The 16619-nt window shown below is 39.5% G+C and overlaps 1 long non-coding RNA gene across 1 annotated transcript; it reads right to left on the bottom strand.

Annotated features, from left to right (window-relative positions):
* Positions 1-4833: 4833 nt before the first annotated feature.
* On the bottom strand, positions 4834-14027 carry LOC117504904. The gene is made up of 3 exons (XR_004558963.1): positions 13864-14027; positions 13027-13029; positions 4834-4844 (listed from the first exon to the last, which is right to left on the bottom strand). It is a non-coding gene; the product is annotated as an uncharacterized LOC117504904 (long non-coding RNA).
* Between the last annotated feature and the right edge of the window lie 2592 nt (positions 14028-16619).

Genomic DNA, 16619 nt, shown 5'->3' with positions numbered 1-16619 from the left:
TGTGTTTTGAAGTATTTCAATATTTTCATGATAAAAAAAATTACATTTTTCAAAACAACTCAAAATTTTAATATTTTGTGAAGAAGATTTGTGAACAGTGCTTCCATGAAGCAAACAGAAACATGATAATCAAAATCCACCAAAAACTGAAGGAGGAAAAAATCTGGATAAGTTTTAGCTTTTACCGAAAAATATTCCATATTTTCAACAAAATTTACAATTTCAACATTACAACATTCAGAGAATGAGAATGTTTCCCAACATACAACAGGACTCCTGACAGATGCCATCTCACACCTCGACGACTGCAACACCTTGCTGACAGATTAAACACCATGAACATCCAAACACATCACACCTTCACACCACCTTTTAGTCCAAATCTTCTCACACACTGACGGCCACCTTTGTTTTTGCTCTTGGATTTCTTTTTAATAGAATGTTAGTTGGACCCTCAACATTGCTGCCATTGTATCCGAGGGCTCTCTTCAAGACGGTGATCGCTCCTTTAATTGCTGATAACTGCACCTCATGGACACTTGGGTGACCAGGGATTGACTCATGGCATTTCTTTACAAGGCCTGTTGCTCCACCACAAGTGGCATGATATCTAATTCTTTCAATGACCATGTTGTTCACAGGTCATTTTTCAGGTCTTGGTATTTTGTGATTTTCCCCCTTTCAGCTCAATTCAGGCCATAGTCATTGGGGACTGTCACATCGATGATTTTGGCTGTTTTCTCTTGCTTGTTCCACATGACAATATCAGGTTTGATTGCACCTCCTTCAATGTCTTCCTGCTGGGATCTCTCTGTTGTAGAAGACACTTTTCCGTTGCAATCTAATTTGTTTTTCCCTTCTTTATGAATTACAGAAATGAAAGCCTCTTTCCAAGACAGTGGAAGGAGGCTTTCCCCCCATAATACCATTAAAACATTCTTTAAGCAAAGGGAGGAGTGGTTCTCTGACTTGTAAAATTATGCTGGATACCCATCCGTGCCAGGGGATTTGCTAGTCTTTAAAGCAGAGATTGCTTTAATTTCAAAATCTGAAATTTCTTCTGTGAGGGTATCATTACAGTTTTTACCCAGGGAAGGAAAATCTAATGAATCCAAGAGTTCATCAATTTTATGACTGTCAGATTTCCTTTTTGTGTGCACAGCGATGTATAATATTTTTCAAAGGATCTATGAATTTTACTTAATTTAGTTCTGATTTTATTTGAATTGGGATCTCTTAATTTTATGAACTGCCCTCTCTTCTCGTTGCTTATGTAGTCTCTTAAGCCAGTAGTACTTCTGCTTAATGTACCTTAAGTTTTTTTTCTATCTCCTGTTTGATAGGTCGCATTAAGGTTAATAGTGAAAAATCTTTATTATGACTATGCAATTTTTCCAGAGCTCTAAGTCTATTTTTCAAATCTTGTAATCGTTCTGATTTCATTTTTTTCCCCGAAATGCAGCTTTGGCTATAAGCTTGCCCCGAACGTATGCTTTAGCTGTATCCCAAAGAATGGATGCACTAACTTCCCATTGCCATTTATGGATAAAACTCCCTATATTCATCTTCTATTGCTTTTATATGTGCCTCAATGTTTAACATACCAATGTTTAGTCTCCAGTTTCTTTTCTTTCTATCTTCATCCAAGTGTAGGTTCAAAAGGAGACCTGCATGGTCTGAGAGATCCCTTTGTCCTATTTTACAGAATTTCACTCTATGGAGCTCATGATTAAACATTAAGAAGTAATCAATTCTTGAATACATATTATGGCAAACTGAATAAAATGTAAAGTCTTTCTCTCATCCATGCAGGCCTCGCCACACATCCGTTAAGCCTAAAAGTCTTATTTACCCAAATTTCAATAGAATTCTTTTTCCTCTCTGTTAGCTGTGCCCAGTGAGGGATTCATCAGTAAGTTAAAGTCCCCTGCACATATCATAGTGCCATGTTTTTCAGAAACTATCAAGTCAAAAACCTATTTAAAAAAGGAGATTGGGCTTGGGGGGGAATATATATTGAATAAAGTTATGTTTTCCCTCTATTTTCCCTTTGACAAGAACAAATCTATCTTCTTGATCATGAAGTTCAGAACTATATTCAAAATTAACTTTATTTGAAATTAATATAGCCACTCCCCTCTTATTTCCTGATTTATGCGAAGAGAAGAAGCTGTTACAAAAAAACATCTTTTTGAGCTTTCTGTGTTCTGTATAGGCCAAGTGTGTTTCTTGCAGTAAGGTGATATGAACTTTCTCGCTTTTCAATTTTGCTATTATTTTACTTCATTTTATGGGACTGGTTAGACCATTTACGTTTAGTGACAAAAAGTTATAGTATTGAAACGTCTTCTTGAAATATTTCCTGTACCTATTACATGTAATCCTGTGCCCTCAAACAAAAGAAAAAACAAAACTCGAAAAATGACTGTCCGTAGAAAAAGGAACCAAGAACAAACTTGCAACTGAATGAGGCTTCCATCTGAGAACAAGAAACAACTCCTCTAAAAATAAAGAGGGGATGCGGCCACAAGGTGGGGCCCCTCACCAATTTACTCTGTGGGTAAAACACCAGCAAATAGGTAGCTAATCAATACCACACCGAAATCACCCGTCTTTAACTAACCCTCTGCAAAACGGGACATCTACTAACACTTAAAAAAGAAAACAAGCACAAAACGAGTTTTCTGATTACTATAACCCTATTTAGATGACCCTATCTGTATTTTTAATATCTGCTCATCTTCACTAACACACTTCTAAATTAATAGAGCTGTAAACTGTGTGATCATGACCGTCCCAACTTAAAGAGCACTTCAGACTTCGTGTTCAGTGTCCTCGGGTCTTTGAAACTCCTGCAGCCGTTCCCTGATGGTCTCCTGGTAGTTGCTGTTGGCACGGTGCCCCCCCCCCCACGCCATGGCAGGAGTTTGGATCAGGTGTCCGCGTTGTGCTCACTGGCCTTTTTCACTCATAGTGGTCCGATCGTGTAGCCCCACTTCTCCATCTCCTCAGAAGCTTCTCTAGCGTCGTTACAGGTAATAGTCCCAGTCTGGAAATGTATTTGTATCTTCGTGAAGGGCATTTGAAAGCAGATTTGATTTTCTTTCAGCACTTTCTTAATTGGGATGTATTCCTTTCTTTTCTGCTGTACGTCTGCTGCATAATCGTGATCAAAATAAACACGTTTGTTTTGAATGTCCAGCTGTTTGTCGGCCTGAGACCCAAAGTTCAGTGAGCCCGCTCAATCCCCAGGGCTGTCCCTTGTTGGATGTCCAGACTGTCCCCGAGCTCAGTCATTATTAAGTTCTCAACAAACAGTGCAGTGGGGGGTGCCTTCGGGGAGCTCATTCTCTGGGACTCCATATATGCAAATGTTGTTACAGCGAGAGCGACTCTCCAGCTCTGACAACTTATTTTGTAAAACTCGCTGGTTGTTGAAAAGACCCAGTAAAGTGTCCTTCACAACCAGGTCCCACTTGTCTCCTGCAGCCAGTTTTATCAACCTCCACCAGGCGTTGCGTAGCATTCTCAATCTGACTGGTAGCTGCTTGTATTTCCTGGTTGGTGTTAGTGTGTAGCTCATCCATTTGAGCCTTCATGTCACCTTTCATTATTTCCCAAAAGTCAGAAAGAACATTTTTCATTTGTGACTTTAGTTCGTCCAACTCCTTAGCCATAACTTCACTTAAAACAGAGTGGATGGTGCTACTTATGGCGACTGCGTTAGCTTCTTCTGTGCCGTTATCATCCAAGGTAACTGGACTAGCATGGCTGGAACTCATACCAATTTTCTTGTCCTTCGTCCCGGACCTCAATTGTCTATCCCCATTCATTTTCAATATATTTTCAATGCAAGTTTTTTGACAAAAAGACTGAGTTTTGGGGTTATCAAAGGCTGAAATCAGAGCATCGCTTTAAGCGTCCATCTTGTGCGCGCTACCGGAAGTCCCCCCAGCTTTCTCTCTCTTGTAAGAGTTCTCCACCAAAGTTTTTTTTGCCAGTTTGGTGACTGAGGTCTGTTCGGATAAGGTCTTCTCGTAATGATGTGTGACCTTTTTCATGTCTTCTACTTCAGAGCTCTTCATGTACTGTTCAATACTTATTATCAATGCTCTGTAGGCCTGGTTGATTTCAGTGAGACCCAGGCCGCCTTCTCTGTGAGGGAGATATATTCTGTCCATGCACTGATTTCTGTGTGTGACTTTGTGGAGGGTGAGCATCTTCCTGGTTTTCATATCCAACTTATTAAGCTCACACTGTGGCCAGTCTACTATGCCAAACCCACAGGTCACCACTGGTATTGCAAACTGGTTTATGTAGGGACGTGTATAATAATTCTATCCCATACCAATAGAAAATCTGACTGTGAATTCAGAAAGAACATAAAAAACCCTTTAAAATGACACCAAAATCATGTGATTATCTTAAGTATTAAGGAAGTTATGGGCATTTTTGTGTTGGGAATCGAGCTTGTTTTCCTGGCCTTAATGAATGGATGAAACAACAGGGCCGAGTTGGACTTTTTCCTTCATATTTTGTCTCAACTTCCTTAATATCCAAGTTATCTCCATGATGATCTTGTTCTTCAGTGTCAACTCTGTTTGGCTGATCTTTTTAAGTGGTTGAGGTATTCTTGTATTTTGTTTTTTTTTCTCCCTCATTTTCTTATGCTCTATTGTAGCATTTTCTTCTATTCCCAAGTATTTGTATGTGGAGTCTTCAGCCAAATCTTTAATGTAGCTCCCTTCATCTAACTATGTTTTGTTTTTCCTCTTTTTTCCTTTTTTGATTGTGCATTTTCAGCATTTATCCAGTCAAAATTCCATACCAATGTGTTTGGAGAACTTATGGACTGTTTCCACGAGCCAACAGAATCCCTTTTCACCTTTGTTTTTTCATTTATCTTTGATGTCTTTTTAAAAGAATGCAGTGGGCCCCAAACCTGGGGTCTAAAGTTGCACCCTAGGCTCTATGGTTATACTAACCAGAGCTGGCATTGCATCCAAGGGCTCTCTTCAAGATGGTGATTGTTCCCTTAATTGCAGACAACCGCGCTCGTGTGTATTCGGCGCACCCTTCTGTTTCTGTCTTTTACTCTGATCAGAACAGCTAAATGGTGTGTCTGGTATGAATTATCATGTGTCTGTTCAGGTGGCCCTTTCGTCCAAACCTTTGACCACACTCAGAACAGACAAATGCTTTTTGTCCAGTATGAATTATCATGTGTGTTTTCAGGTTGCCCTTTAGTCCAAACCTTTTACCACACTCAGAACAGACAAATGCTTTTTGTCCTGTATGAATTATCATGTGTCTGTTTAGGGCACCCTTTAGTGCAAATCTTTGACCACACTCAGAACAGACAAATGCTTTTTGTCCTGTATGAATTATCATGTGTGTTTTCAGGGTGCTCTTTAGTGCAAATCTTTGACCACAATCAGAACAGACAAATGCTTTTTGTCCTGTATGAATTATCATGTGTGTTTTCAAGGCGCACTTTCGCCCAAATCTTTGACCACACTCAGAACAGACAAATGCTTTTTGTCCTGTATGAATTATCATGTGTGTTTTCAGGTGGCCCATTTGTCCAAATCTTTGACCACACTCAGAACAGACAAATGCTTTTTGTCCTGTGTGAATTATCATGTGTGTTTTCAGGGCGCCCTTTCGTCCAAATCTTTGACCACACTCAGAACAGACAAATGCTTTTTGTCCTGTCTGAATTCTAATCTGTTTGTTCAGAGTGCCCTTCTGTTTTTGTCTTTTACTCTGATCAGAACAGCTAAATGGTTTCCTGCTTGATTGCCTCTCCTTTTTTTTCTCTGAGTTGTTCATGTGACCAGATGCTTTTCCATATTTAGAGCCTTTAAATTGTTTCTCATCAGTGTTGCCTGAACGAACAATATTGGTATTTTTCCGACAGTTAAAACTTGACTGAGGTTCTCTGGTGTGTTTCCAGTCATAACTGTCATCAGTGTCAGTTCCAGAACTGTCTGAACTCCTGCCACTGGTATCTGGTTGTAAATGACTGTTTGGACCTGAGTTGCTGGCTGGTTGTGGTCCTCCATCGTCCTCTCCATCAGCTTCTGCTGTCAGTGTTCTGTGTACAGATGAGCTGCTGGCTACAGGCTCAGCCTCTGTGCTCTCATCACTTCGGCTTTGATGAAGCTGTGATGACTCTGGTTTTTCATCATCATTTTCACTCTTCACAGGGACGAAAGTGAAACCAAACTTGGTGAGATCTGCCTCCTCCAGCTGCTGAAGCTGCTCTCCCTGCTGACTTATCCACAGCTTCTCTTCTTCTTTAATGTCCTCCTGGTCAACACTCAGATTCCATTCCTGGTGTTCAGGGAGAGTTTCTTCTTTAATCACCAACAACGGCTGCATGTCTGTAAAGAAACAATACAATTAATTTAACAATAAATGTTTGAACAACACTCATTAAAATAAAGTATCAGTGGTGAGTTTGACCTGATGACAGTAAGTTATTGCACTGATGGAACTGATAAAGTGGAAATGTACATCAGCATTTGTTTTAAACTTCACAAATTGTAATTCACGTCCTTGTCTTCCACAACTGACTATTGCAGCGTTTTATTTTCTGGATTGCTATAAAATAGTGTAGGATGTCTACAGATGGTACAGAATTACTGTTGCTTGAGTTTTGTTGAAAACCAGGAGGTTTGATCACAGACATTGTGGCTTCCCTTCACCAACTCAAGGACTAGATTTCAAGATTTTGTTAGACATTTCAGGCTCTAAACGGTCATAAACTCAACTATTTTGCTGAACTTGTTCAGCCTTATGTGCCTCCTCGTGCCCTGTGGTCCTTGGATGCAGATTTGCTCTGTGTCTCAAGGGTTAAAAAGAAGTCAGCAGGCTTCAGAGCCCTTTTTTGCCGTGGTCGTATCTTGTGGAACAGGCTGCCTGTTGGCATTTGAAATGTGACTTTTGAACAAGATGTCAGAAGACATCAAATATGATATAAACACATCTATAGTGACATTACAACTCATTAAAAATATATAAGCCGAATAATTTAATTCATAGTTTGTAAAGTTGCTGTTCACAAAAGCAAAACAATGGACTGCATTTCTACAGCACTTTTTACCATCTGATACACATGTTCAAAGACCTTTTGGCCATTTATTCAACGTCTAGACGTTGAATAAACTTTCACTTTCAAGCCTTTTTTCAACATATTTTTACTATAACCATTTTATTAAACACTTATTCAATGTTAAAATGCTACTTTTTAAAGGCTCAATTATGATCATAACTTTTTTTTGTTAAAACTAGCAACACAAAGTAGCCTTGCTAGTTATGCTCCAACCAAAGAGGTTATACACTCAACAAAAATATAAACGCAACACTTTTGGTTTTGCTCCCATTTTGTATGAGATAAACTCGATCTAAAACTTTTTCCACATACACAATATCACCATTTCCCTCAAATATTGTTCACAAACCAGTCTAAATCTGTGATAGTGAGCACTTCTCCTTTGCTGAGATAATCCATCCCACCTCACAGGTGTGCCATATCAAGATGCTGATTAGACACCATGATTAGTGCACAGGTGTGCCTTAGACTGCCCACAATAAAAGGCCACTCTGAAAGGTGCAGTTTTATGACACAGCACAATGCCACAGATGTCGCAAGATTTGAGGGAGCGTGCAATTGGCATGCTGACAGCAAGAATGTCAACCAGAGCTGTTGCTCGTGTATTGAATGTTCATTTCTCTACCATAAGCCGTCTCCAAAGGCGTTTCAGAGAATTTGTCAGTACATCCAACCAGCCTCACAACCGCAGACCACGTGTAACCACACCAGCCCAGGACCTCCACATCCAGCATGTTCACCTCCAAGATCGTCTGAGACCAGCCACTCGGACAGCTGCTGAAACAATCGGTTTGCATAACCAAAGAATTTCTGCACAAACTGTCAGAAACCATCTCAGGGAAGCTCATCTGCATGCTCGTCGTCCTCATCGGGGTCTCGACCTGACTCCAGTTCGTCATCATAACCGACTTGAGTGGGCAAATGCTCACATTTGCTGGCATTTGGCACGTTGGAGAGGTGTTCTCTTCACCGATGAATCCTGGTTCACACTGTTCAGGGCAGATGGCAGACAGCGTGTGTGGTGTCGTGTGGGTGAGCAGTTTTCTGATGTCAATGTTGTGGATCGAGTGGCCCATGGTGGCGGTGGGGTTATGGTATGGGCAGGCGTCTGTTATGGACGAAGAACACAGGTGCATTTTATTGATGGCATTTTGAATGCACAGAGATACCGTGACGAGATCCTGAGGCCCATTGTTGTGCCAACATCCAAGAACATCACCTCATGTTGCAGCAGGATAATGCACGGCCCCATGTTGCAAGGATCTGTACACAAGTCTTGGAAGCTGAAAATGTCCCAGTTCTTGCATGTCCGGCATACTCACCGGACATGTCACCTATTGAGCATGTTTGGGATGCTCTGGACCGACGTATACGACAGCGTGTACCAGTTCCTGCCAATATCCAGCAACTTCGCACGGCCATTGAAGAGGAGTGGACCAACATTCCACAGGCCACAATTAACAACCTGATCAACTCTATGCGAAGGAGATGTGTTGCACTACATGAGGCAAATGGTGGTCACACCAGATACTGACTGGTATCCCCCCCAATAAAACAAAACTGCACCTTTCAGAGTGGCCTTTTATTGTGGGCAGTCTAAGGCACACCTGTGCACTAATCATGGTGTCTAATCAGCATCTTGATATGGCACACCTGTGAGGTGGGATGGATTATCTCAGCAAAGGAGAAGTGCTCACTATCACAGATTTAGACTGGTTTGTGAACAATATTTGAGGGAAATGGTGATATTGTGTATGTGGAAAAAGTTTTAGATCTTTGAGTTCATCTCATACAAAATGGGAGCAAAACAAAAACTGTTGCATTTATATTTTTGTTGAGTGTATATGAGAACTAGAGTCCACACTCAAATCAAATTTGACCTTGTTTGACATAGAGTGATTTACTGTAAAGTGAGGGGACGGCCATCTTTGCCTTGTTGCTGCATGCTAAGCATCCACCCAACATACCATCTGGTTTTGACCATCTTGGATGGGTGGTTCGAGCGCCATCGGGAAGAACAGCGGATGGTTTGTTGGCCATTGACACAGTTTGACACACAGTGAATTTCTGTAATGGTTGAGTTAATAGCATTTTAAAAAGAAATACTTTGCACCATCTGTCATGCTTAGTTATGTTACGGGGTAACATGTCACATGACATAGAATCCAACGGACGTCGACCTTGTTTGACATTTACTTTTGAGACCAAACATTCAGCACAGTCAAAACTATTTCATTTATTAATCCTTTTAATTCAACCAGTAATGTGCATTATTTTTTACTGAAATTGGAGCAACTTTAACTTTTGACCCCTGTACAAACTGAAATTGACCTTTGTCACCATTTTTGCTGTTTTTACCCCATAACATTCTGTCATAGATGTTTCAAACTATGCCATTTTGAAATCATTATGATCAGACAAAAAATGTGATATAGTTTTTAACATGATTGGACCGCTGTGTAATTCTTCATTGACCCCTTCGGTGGCTACAGCTACCACCCTGTGATGGTTATCATACATTTTTGTGTCGGCTGTGGTACACTGAGGCGGGATTCTGTGTCGTTTGGTCACCTTCAGTGGTACCAATCAGGTCAAAATTGATGACTGGCTCCTGGACTACTTCTGGATGGAGCTGCACTTCAAATGGTAACCAGATGATTCATAGACACAGACCATTCATAGACCAGAAAAAAAAGGCACAGAAGTCAAGTCATATAATGTACTCATTTGTTAGTATTTTGTTTGTGCATAGACATATTTATTTATAGCCTAATCATATATTGTCAAGTCATACTTCTGACAGATCACATCTGTGTTATAACTCATATCTATTGTATGTTGTATATAGAAATATAATGTATTCATAAGTATTTTGTTTGTATATAGAAATATTTATTTATAGCCTAATCATATATTTCCTCTTCAAATTACAAAAACAGTTGACTTTACTGCCACTATCTGCCCTCTGTATCATATATTAGTGTGTGTATTATATGTATAATGTGTGTACGATTCCAGTGTTTGCAAAATACCTGTCTACAGTTAAGGCTATATCAGAATATTCTATTACTGTTAATCACAATATGAATATTAAAATACAAACCATTTGTCCTGTATCATGGCTACATGTAAGACGTATGCAGAAAAAACAGCACTGTTGAACAGCACTGAGTACAGCGGGTCAGATGACCGCTGCAAGACGGCGGCCCCACGGCTCATCAGTACCAAAAGACAGCAGCGGTCGATACAGCGTCTCCTCTTTATAATGTCTATGTTCAACTCATACTACTGATAGATCACACTTGTGTTAAAGGAACTGTCACTTATAAAAAGAGACCTGCACCAGACATAAAAATCGGTCTGGTGTTAGCAGGGATATTCCATGGAACATCCCTGCATCACCTGTGACAGTGCTGTGTTTTAATAAATAATGAATGATTCTACAAACGTCTATGAATGGTCCTTGTCTATAAATAGTCTTTTTTTTTTGTCTGTGAATTGTCTTTTTTGTGTCTATGAATGTTTTTTTTCTAAACTGGTGGCTGCTTTATGAGTTTATACAAGAAATCAATGGAGGTAAGAAAAATCACTCAACATGGCTGAAAAATGACGAATTTCAAACAATTTCAATCAATCAATCAATCAATCAATTTTTTTATATAGCGCCAAATCACAACAAACAGTTGCCCCAAGGCGCTTTATATTGTAAGGCAAGGCCATACAATAATTTTGTAAAACCCCAACGGTCAAAACGACCCCCTGTGAGCAAGCACTTGGCTACAGTGGGAAGGAAAAACTCCCTTTTAACAGGAAGAAACCTCCAGCAGAACCAGGTTCAGGGAGGGGCAGTCTTCTGCTGGGACTGGTTGGGGCTGAGGGAGAGAACCAGGAAAAAAACATGCTGTGGAGGGGAGCAGAGATCGATCACTAATGATTAAATGCAGAGTGGTGCATACAGAGCAAAAAGAGAAAGAAACAGTGCATCATGGGAACCCCCCAGCAGTCTACGTCTATAGCAGCATAACTAAGGGATGGTTCAGGGTCACCTGATCCAGCCCTAACTATAAGCTTTAGCAAAAAGGAAAGTTTTAAGCCTAATCTTAAAAGTAGAGAGGGTGTCTGTCTCCCTGATCTGAATTGGGAGCTGGTTCCACAGGAGAGGAGCCTGAAAGCTGAAGGCTCTGCCTCCCATTCTACTCTTACAAACCCTAGGAACTACAAGTAAGCCTGCAGTCTGAGAGCGAAGCACTCTATTGGGGTGATATGGTACTACGAGGTCCCTAAGATAAGATGGGACCTGATTATTCAAAACCTTATAAGTAAGAAGAAGAATTTTAAATTCTATTCTAGAATTAACAGGAAGCCAATGAAGAGAGGCCAATATGGGTGAGATATGCTCTCTCCTTCTAGTCCCCGTCAGTACTCTAGCTGCAGCATTTTGAATTAACTGAAGGCTTTTTAGGGAACTTTTAGGACAACCTGATAATAATGAATTACAATAGTCCAGCCTAGAGGAAATAAATGCATGAATTAGTTTTTCAGCATTACTCTGAGACAAGACCTTTCTGATTTTAGAGATATTGCGTAAATGCAAAAAAGCAGTCCTACATATTTGTTTAATATGCGCTTTGAATGACATATCCTGATCAAAAATGACTCCAAGATTTCTCACAGTATTACTAGAGGTCAGGGTAATGCCATCCACAGTAAGGATCTGGTTAGACACCATGTTTCTAAGATTTGTGGGGCCAAGTACAATAACTTCAGTTTTATCTGAGTTTAAAAGCAGGAAATTAGAGGTCATCCATGTCTTTATGTCTGTAAGACAATCCTGCAGTTTAGCTAATTGGTGTGTGTCCTCTGGCTTCATGGATAGATAAAGCTGGGTATCATCTGCGTAACAATGAAAATTTAAGCAATACCATCTAATAATACTGCCTAAAGGAAGCATGTATGAAGTGAATAAAATTGGTCCTAGCACAGAACCTTGTGGAACTCCATAATTAACTTTAGTCTGTGAAGAAGATTCCCCATTTACATGAACAAACTGTAATCTATTAGACAAATATGATTCAAACCACCGCAGCGCAGTGCCTTTAATACCTATGGCATGCTCTAATCTCTGTAATAAAATTTTATGGTCAACAGTATCAAAAGCAGCACTGAGGTCTAACAGAACAAGCACAGAGATGAGTCCACTGTCCGAGGCCATAAGAAGATCATTTGTAACCTTCACTAATGCTGTTTCTGTACTATGATGAATTCTAAAACCTGACTGAAACTCTTCAAATAGACCATTCCTCTGCAGATGATCAGTTAGCTGTTTTACAACTACCCTTTCAAGAATTTTTGAGAGAAAAGGAAGGTTGGAGATTGGCCTATAATTAGCTAAGATAGCTGGGTCAAGTGATGGCTTTTTAAGTAATGGTTTAATTACTGCCACCTTAAAAGCCTGTGGTACATAGCCAACTAACAAAGATAGATTGATCATATTTAAGATCGAAGCATTAAATAATGGTAGGGCTTCCTTGAGCAGCCTGGTAGGAATGGGGTCTAATAAACATGTTGATGGTTTGGATGAAGTAACTAATGAAAATAACTCAGACAGAACAATCGGAGAGAAAGAGTCTAACCAAATACCGGCATCACTGAAAGCAGCCAAAGATAACGATACGTCTTTGGGATGGTTATGAGTAATTTTTTCTCTAATAGTTAAAATTTTGTTAGCAAAGAAAGTCATGAAGTCATTACTATTTAAAGTTAATGGAATACTCAGCTCAATAGAGCTCTGACTCTTTGTCAGCCTGGCTACAGTGCTGAAAAGAAACCTGGGGTTGTTCTTATTTTCTTCAATTAGTGATGAGTAGAAAGATGTCCTAGCTTTACGGAGGGCTTTTTTATAGAGCAACAGACTCTTTTTCCAGGCTAAGTGAAGAGCTTCTAAATTAGTGTGACGCCATTTCCTCTCCAACTTACAGGTTATCTGCTTTAAGCTATGAGTTTGTGAGTTATACCACGGAGTCAGGCACTTCTGATTTAAAGCTCTCTTTTTTAGAGGAGCTACAGCATCCAAAGTTGTCTTCAATGAGGATGTAAAACTATTGACGAGATACTCTATCTCACTTACAGAGTTTAGGTAGCTACTCTGCACTGTGTTGGTATATGGCATTAGAGAACATAAAGAAGGAATCATATCCTTAAACCTAGTTACAGCGAATTTAAGCAAAATTATTTGAGAAAACAGAGTGAACACTCCAGCTATACTAAAATAAGAAATGAATGAAATGGAGCGAAATGGAGCCTAATAATCATGAAATGGGGGTTAAAAAGTAACGAAATGGAGCAGACTGACTCTAAATATGATTCAATTAATTACTTTATTTTTAAGCTAAATGGGACTGATAATAACGAAACGGGGGTTAAACGGAGCGAAATGGAGCAGACTTGACTTATTGACTGAAGTTTCATCTCTTGAACACCAGATGGCGCACCTGTCCCAACTACATGAACTGAGCTCATCTCACAAAAACAAAAGCTCAAGAATTAAATAAAAGTAATTATTTGGAGTCAGTCTGGTTCAATCTGCTCCATTTCGTTACATTTTACCCTCATTTCGTATTTATCAGGACCCAAACACCCTAAACTTGAAAATCGTCATGACGACGCTGAGAATGTAACAACCTGGTGCAGAGCCACGTTTCCATTGTTTAAACAGAGACCTGAATACAAAAGTTTAGTGGACAAACCTGCTCTGGATCAGAGAACTTCAGACTTGAAAACAGCTTCCAGCACGTTGACTAGTTTCTTCTCTTCTTTAAATCCACTCGTTTCTTCTTGCTGCTCTGCGATCTGTTTGTTTCTACCAACTCAAATATCTCAGCATTAGCAGCAGTTAGCCGCTGTTTCAACAACCTTCTCAGCTCTTCCACCTTTTCGCGCTAACGTCACCTTTTCTTCTTCTTCCGGTTTACTGTCGATCTTTTTGCTTCTGGAGCTCTTCAAAAAACATATTCGAGGCTCACAGAGTGAAGTTTGATCTGTTCAGAGAAGAGTTTCCAGCGTCTCCAGCTAACTAGCTTTAGCCTCGACCGCCAACAGGAAAGTTCTTCTTCGTTGGATTCTTCTTCTTCTATCGAGTTTTTTGGCGTTTTGGAAACCTACATGATGCATTACTGCCACCAACTGTTGGGCTGAGGAGCATTAATGAAGTCTGATGTATGTTATATTAATGAGGAAATGTGGTTGATAAGGGAGGGGGAGAAAAAAAAGGTGGAGGAAATTACACTGTACTATATTCTGTTGAATAACTCTGTTCCATTTAAATATGATAATACGCCTCCAAGCTGGTGGTATCAGTGTAGAAAAAGAAAGTAACCCCTTGAGTGTTAAACTGTTGTGTCCTGGTGTTCTGTCATTGTCTAATAGAATTCTTCTTTGTCTGTTATGTTCTTGTCACTTCAGTAACACGTGCTCAGCCGTCTCTTCTGCTGCATCTCAAACACTGACCGGTTTCATGTTTTCAAATGATGTTGAGAGTTTGATTTAAACCTGTGTGATCTGTACGTAGTCGTGTGATTACTTCTTCTTCCCTGTGACTCCATCTCTCCTGTCTCCTTGATACAACCTGTCCCTGAATTTTATATAAAAACTGACCCTTAGATTCTCTGTCCTGTTGCTTTTGTCACACTTTGTTCATTTCTGTCTTGATGATCGGTTTGACTTTCTGTTGCTGTAGTTTAAATTGGCTTTGAAGAATCTCACTGATCAGGTTTGACCTGCAAACAGATTTGTCATTTGAAATGTGGATTAATGCTGCCATTGAATCTGAACAGATGATCTGGTGACAGAACTTCAGCTCTTCTACCCACCACAGTGCAAGAAAAAATTCCCAACAGTTCCACAGAAAAGGCAGCTAAATGGTCTTTTTATTATCAATATCAACTTATCAAATTGGGGAATGTAAACCGCTGTGTCTGTCTTTTCTGTAACTGGATCTTTAGATCCATCTGTAAATATTTGGATCATATCCATATATTTCATAATAAAGTATGGCTGAACGAGACCATCCATCCCACCGTACTTATTACTTTCCGTTGAAAGTTTCTCCATCTCAAGTCACCTTATAACGATGACGCTATTGAATATTTAAAAAATGAAAAATTCTTCAAAAATATGCAAAAAGACATTTTTTGAAACTGAGTGCAGTTGTACAACCAGAGGGAGCTCAATGTGTGATGTGAGTTTGGTGACACTACAAGTGATACATTTAAAAACATTATTGAGTTTTTATCCAAATTTATTGGAATTTTTAAAAAAACTAAAATTATACAAAAATTATACAAAAGTTTATTTCCCCACCTATGTGTTATCGTACAGTCAGAGGGAGTTCATTGATGTGTGATGTGAGTTTAGTTGCACTACAAGATTTTATTTACATTTATTCTGTGAGTGGACGTGGAGATGTCCTCCGTGAGGACACTGGATGTGGACATGTCCTCTACCTGGTGATCTGTCTGTGAGCAGAAGTTGATGGACTTTATTTAACACAATCATGAGAGAACTTATGAGGAGGTGAGAGTGCAGAGGAGCTGCAGCCAGGCTTGTGATTTATAGCTCAACAACAATGGAGCACAGCAGGAATCAGAAATTGGCGTCGTGTAGCGTTATATTGTGTGGGTGTGGCATCCAGTCATGTTAAGTACCGTTACGTTGCCTCAACTTGTGTCAAAATTACTTCCTTTCTGCTCTACGCTGAAAATCCACTTACCTCAAGTGGACATATGATGAAAACACCAAATCAGGCTGGGAAGTGACCAACTTCATCATTAAACATGACAAACCATTAACAGAGGCAGAGTTTAACAAAAACTGTGCCACACCATTGGTGGAGAACATTTGTCCTGAGAAGAAGCAACAAATTTCTGATGTTTGTTTGTCTCATAACACTGTGGCACAGAGGACTGAAGACACATCATCTGATATTAAAAAGACAATTGGGGGACGGAGGTGAATTTAAAGCACAGATTCTTCTGACATCAATCAGTTACTGATTTTTTTGAGGCTCTGATGATGACATGAACGTCACAGAAGAGCTGCCCTCCAAAAGTACTGGAACACTTGGTATTTCACATATTTTAATTTGTTTATGCCATTTCTAATACAAAAATACAAGAAATTAAAATTTCTAAAATGATTTTCCTTTAACTAAAACTGAAATCAAATATCTACAAGTTGATATAAATTAATTAAAAATATAAAAACCAAGATGATCGAACACTTTGGTATAATACCTGGAAATAATCAATTTTATTGCCAGTTTTTTATTTTCAGACAAGTCAGGGGATGAACACATGAACATTTCCAAGTCACTGAATATGTTTTTGACTATATTTACATCAATTATTAAGAAATACACACAGTATGGTACTCAATGGTAAATCTGTATTGTAGCGGGATGAAAGTCCCGGGTCCCATTTGAAAAGACGTTCCCGCTAGCTTGGCT

The sequence above is a fragment of the Thalassophryne amazonica genome, chromosome 23, assembly GCF_902500255.1.
Source record: "Thalassophryne amazonica chromosome 23, fThaAma1.1, whole genome shotgun sequence".
NCBI classification, from domain to species: Eukaryota; Metazoa; Chordata; class Actinopteri; order Batrachoidiformes; family Batrachoididae; genus Thalassophryne; species Thalassophryne amazonica.
This window is presented reverse-complemented; position numbering and strand designations above follow the sequence as displayed.